This window comes from Pinus tabuliformis, chromosome 6, assembly GCF_031772625.1.
Source record: "Pinus tabuliformis cultivar Carrire ecotype Pingquan chromosome 6, CPIR1, whole genome shotgun sequence".
Taxonomy (NCBI): Eukaryota; Viridiplantae; Streptophyta; class Pinopsida; order Pinales; family Pinaceae; genus Pinus; species Pinus tabuliformis.
Genome location: NC_142292.1, coordinates 314085117 through 314091109, shown reverse-complemented (window position 1 = coordinate 314091109; position 5993 = coordinate 314085117).

Genomic DNA, 5993 nt, shown 5'->3' with positions numbered 1-5993 from the left:
TGACACCATAAAAGAGATATCACAGAAGAGATACATGACATAGAGACAACAAATCTAGACCAAGACTTATGAAAGTCACAAGCAGCATCTGATACACATCTTTTAGATCAGCAACCAAGATTTCCTTCTGAGCTCCTTCTCCTGAAACCAACAACAGTTGTGTACTAGTACCAAAAGCATCTAAATGCCAACAATGCTTTATGAGACTTTAATCTGCTCCCCCTGAACCTGTGCCTGCTGCTCCCCCTGAACTTGTGCCTGAAGAATTCTGGCATACCCATCTCAGACTTTCTTCGACCAGAGTCTGCCCTTGCTGTTCAGAACTCCATAAACGCGACTTCTCCTCCAGAAAACGGCGTATGCACGCGGATATGCTTTCTGCAACACGCGTACACCATACACGCAACTTTTCTAGCATAAATCGGCGTATATACGCGGATATCCCTTACGTAACTTGCGTATACCAAATTTTCTGTAGAACAGACAAGCTTCAACAGCAGGATGAAGCATCAACTACTCCCAGCTTTCGTCTGAGATATTCAAAAGCTTCCCTGGGCAGTGGTTTTGTGAGAATATCAGCAACTTGTTCCTTAGAAGGAACATACTTCAACTTGACCTTCTGCTCAAGCACTTGTTCCCGAAGAAAATGGTACTTGATTGGTATGTGCTTGGTCTTTGAGTGCATGACTGGATTCTTTGAAATGTTGATTGCACTTGTATTATCACATAAGATAGAGACTAGTGAAGTGCAAGTGATTTAAAAATCCTGCAAGGTCTGCATCATCCAAAGAAGTTGTGTGCAACAAGATGCCGCAGCCACATATTCTGCTTCAGCTGTAGATAAGGCAATCGAACTCTGTTTCTTGCTGAACCAAGATACTAATATGGAGCCCATAAAGAATGCACCACCACTTGTGCTCTTCCTGTCATCCACGCTTCCGGCCCAATCTGCATCTGTATAAGCATGAAGTGTGAGATCTGTATCTCTAGGATACCATAATCCATAATTTTGTGTCCCTTGAAGATATTTGAAGATTCTCTTCACTGCCTGAAGATGAGTCTCCTTTGGATTTGCCTGAAATCTCCCAACTATTCCGACTGCATGCATGATGTCTGGTCGGGTACCTGTCAAATAAAGCAAACTCCCAATCCATGATCTATAAGTTGGTTGATGAACTGCTGCTGATTCATCATTTGCACTGAGGCTGCATCCTGTAACCATGGGTGTACATACTGGCTTTGAATCTTCCATGCCATACTTCTTCAAGATCTGCTTGAGGTACTTGGTTTGAGACAAGAAGATGCCTCCTTCATTTTGTTGGATTTGCAATCCAAGAAAGTATGTCAATTCTCCAAGTAGTGACATTTCGAATTCTTTCTGCATAACCAAGGCAAAGTTTTGACTCATAGTCTCTTCATTGCTGCCAAAGATAATATCATCTACATAAACAACAAGTATTAGCAATTTGTTATTTTCAATTTTTATATAGAGATTGCTATCTGCTGATCCTTTTGAAAAGCCTTGTTGGTGAAGATATTTGTCCAATCGATAGTACCAAGCCCTTGGAGCTTGTTTGAGACCATAGAGAGCCTTTTTTAATTTGCATACAAGGTTTGGATCATTCCCAAGAATGAAACCATCTGGTTGCTCAATATATACTTCTTCTTCTAAGTCTCCATTCAGAAAGGCTGATTTCACGTCCATTTGAAATACCTTGAAGTTTTGAAAGCTTGAGAGAGCAAGGAACATTCGGATGGCCTCAAGTCTTGCTACAGGAGCAAAGGTCTCTTCAAAATCTATCCCTTCTTGCTGCGCATACCCTTTACAAACAAGTCTGGCCTTGTTTCTAATTACTTCTCCATTTTCATTCAATTTATTCTTGAAGACCCATTTTGTCCCTATGACATTCTTATCTTTTGGTCAAGGAACTAGTTCCCAAGTGTTGTTCTTTTCGATCTGCTCAAGTTCTTCATCCATTGCTTTGACCCAGCATTCATCTTTGCATGCCTCTTTTACATTTTGTGGTTCAGTGGAAGAGAGTAATGCCAAATAGCTTGAAGCTTCTGCAATTCTTCTTCTTGTTTGTATTCCTGCTTCTTTCTGCCCCACAATCTGAGATTCTGGATGATTCTTTTGAACATATCTGGATGGAGTCTTCTCTTCTATTCTTGCCTGCTCCTCTGGTTCTTCTTGAGGTTCTTCTTCTTCATCATTCTGCCTTTGAGTGTAGCCTTCATCTTCTTCAATGTCTTCATGATGAACTTGCCTAGGAATATATCCCTTCTCATCAACCACTACATCAATGCTGTCAACAATTCTGCCAAGTCTTTTATTGTAGCACTTGTATGCTTTGCTATGTGGAGAATAACCAAGAAGAATGCCTTCATCTGCTCTTGGTTCAAGTTTGCCAAGTTTCTCATCAGTATTCTTAATATAACATTTGCTCCCAAATATTTTGAAGTGCTTCACCGAAGGAGTCTCACCACTCCAGAGCTCATGAGGTGTTTGAGTGCTGTTTACTCGGACATTTGTTTTGTTAAGAATAATAACCGCAGCATGTGCAGCTTCACCCCAGAAAGTTGCGGTAATACCTGATTCATCAAGCATAGCACGAGCCATTTGTTGGATTGTTCTGTTCATTCTTTCCACCACCCCATTTTGCTGAGGAGTTCTAGCTGTAGAGAATTCTCTTCTTATCCCATGTTCTTCACAGAAATCGAAAAATTCGTTTGAGGTAAACTCCCCACCTCTGTCAAATCTGAGGCACTTAATTTTGTGTCCTGATTCATTTTCAACCAAGGCTTTGAAGGATTTGAATTTTTCGAATGCTTCATCTTTGTGCTTCATAAGTCCTAACCAGACAAACCTGGAGAAATCGTCAATGAATAATATCAAGTATTCTTCTCCTCGAGGTGTTATTTTTCTGAATGGACCACATGTATCTGTATGTACTAGCTCAAGAGGCGTGCTAACTGATCCTTCCTTCTCTGGAAAGTTAGTTCTGGTTTGCTTTCCAAACTGACAAGATTTGCATATAATGTTGTCTGGAATTTTGATATCTGGAAGACCACGAACTGCCTGATATTTGTATGCTTTCCTTATTTGTGAAAAGCTTAGATGCCCCAACCTTCGATGCCATAGCCAATGTTCATCATCCTTGCTCAAATAGCATTGTTGTGGTCCTTCTTCAAATATGTATAGATTATTTGGAGTCCTTCTTCCTTTGATCACTGTTTTACCTGTATCAAGATCACGAACACAACATCCATTTGATCTAAATATTACCTCTGTTCCTTGATCGCACATCTGACTGACACTCAGAAGATTATGCTTCAATCCATCAACATACAAAACATTTCCAGCTTTGACCTTCTCTTTCAATGGAGCCACACCTTTTCCTTTTATGGCTGCAGAGATATCGTTTCCAAAAGAAACTTTCTTCCCCTTTTCTAATGCGGTATATGACTCAAGCTTTTCTTTGTCCCCTGTCATATGCTTCGAACATCCGCTGTCAATGTACCATAGACTTTCTTGACCTTCTGCATAAAAGGCTATCCCACATCTTTCTGGTTGTGGTTCCTTTATTCTCCATGTTCTGACATTTGAGTTTTGCTCCTTCTGAATTGTCTTCCGGAACCTGCTCCTGCATTCAGAGTCTTCATGGCCAAAGTTATTACAAATAGAGCATTCAACTTCATTTTCAAGAACCGAAAAGTTGTTATAAGTCCTTTTCATGGTTTCAGTCATTCTCCCTTGCTTTTGAGCTTCTCTAGTCATGATTGTCTTGTATGCAACACATTGAGCTGCTTTGTGACCGAAGTTATGGCAAGAAAAGCATTGGCCATTAAAGAAAATTATGCAATAATCAGATCTATCATCCAACCGATTGTAGCTTTTATTTATTCTTGGAGCAAATTGGGAAGATTTTACCCGTGGCTGATTGTAGCTTCTGTTTGTCCTTAAGGCAGTTTGTCCCCAAATTTCTTGATGGTCTTTATCTGTTCTTGAGGTAAACTATCCCTGATTCACCTGATTACTTTTATTTGGCCTTTGCTCGCTTTTCCTTGCTGCATCAAGATAACTTTTAGAGGTAGAGGCTTGAGATGTTTCTCCATTATATCCAAGACCTGTCTTGATCAGAGGAGATCGCTGCACATTGATAATCTCATCCAAGGTTTCAAATCCTTTAACAAATTTAAGATTAATAGCTTTTGTTTTCTCAATCTCTTTTCTAAGACCAACAATTTCACCTTCTAGTTTTTCAAGATGTTTTTCCTTTTCATCAATTTGAAATTGTAGAGTATCAATGATCATATTCTTTTCTTCTATACATCTCTTGAGTCTAGTAATTTCATCATAAAGGTTATCCACATCTATAGCATCCATATAATCATCATCTTCAAATGCCATTAACAACTTATATTCATTACCTCGTTCATCTTCATCACTATTCGATAGACCATCACTATCTTCATGAGTGTAGTAACTTTTCTTATTTGCACTCTGTTTCTTGTTCCATCTAGCAGGTTCCTTTCCTTTATCCTTATAAGGACATTTTGCAGCATAATGACCTACTCTTCCACAAGCAAAGCATTTAAAAGGTAACTTACCTCTGAACCTTCCAGAACCCCTTTGAAGATTTCTGACAAAATTTGATTCTTCTTCCTCTTCTTCTGGGACGTGGCTTGCTTCATAATAATCTTCTTTGCCTGATGCCTTGAGAGCAGCTTCTCTTCTATCTGATGGACCTCCCTTTCTCATTTCATAAGCAGTTAGAATTCCATGTAGCTGAGACATAGTAAGAATTCGTAGATTTTCCTTTTCTTCTATTGCAGATACTTTAGATTCAAACTTGGGGGACAATGATCTTAGAACCTTTTCAACCACTATAGCCTCTTTTATTTCTTCACCCAAATTTTTCATACAATTAACGATCTCATCTACCCGAAGAAAATAGTTAGCCACACTTTCATCATTATACATCTTGAGAGTCTCATACTGAATCCTGAGAGATTGAAGTTTAGCACGCTTTACCTGTTCATCTCCTTCATAGCTCGTGATAATTTTGTCCCATATCTCTTTTGCGGATTTGTAGTGCATTACCTTCATGAATTCCGTTTGGGATATACATCCTAATAGGGTACTGACTGCTTTCGCATTTGTTTCATACTTCTTTTTCTCAGCTGCATCTCTAGGAGTAGCTGAAGGAAAAGCATAGCCTGTTTCTACGATGTCCCAAACTTCTGTACCAAGAGATTGAAGATAGGCAGTAACTCTTACCTTCCAATAATTGAAGTTTGTCCCATCAAAAACCGGTGGCCCGATTGATGCTTCTCTCTCGTAGTTGCTCATGATGAACGATCTACCTTCAAGCGATCAAGCTTCTCTGAAGGACCTTCTCTGATACAAATTGTTGTAAATAATACTGAGAGGGGGGTGAATCAGTATTATCAGATCAATAAAACTTTTTCAATGCTCAGAAACATATACGCTACTTCAGTTAAGTGAACCAGCGTGTACACGCTACTGTGTCTAAAGAAAACAGCATATAACCAGAAAACTTATAATTCAGTTAGTTTATCTTCAGTTAAGTGCATCAGGTCATTATTCACCATATTAAGAGTAAACAATATAACAGAACAGATCATCACACAAAAGACACACACATGAACACCATGATATAAGGTGGAAACCCAATGTGGGTGAAAACCACCTGCTGCAAGTCGTCTCTATCTTTCTTTAATAAGAACTTCAGTTTACAATCTTTTGTACTGGTGCAGCCTTATACCAATTACGCAGGCTACAACCTGCAGAAGGCTTCAACCTTCTCTCGTTCTCCAAACTTCCTTGGAAGGGAGCTTCAACCCCCTTTGCTCTTGTACTAGCTAAGATACTAGTACGTAGGTGCAGGCCTACAATCTTCTTTCCTTCAGGTACCACTTTTCATACATTTTCAGACTGGATATTCCTGAAGCACAATATTACAACCTGA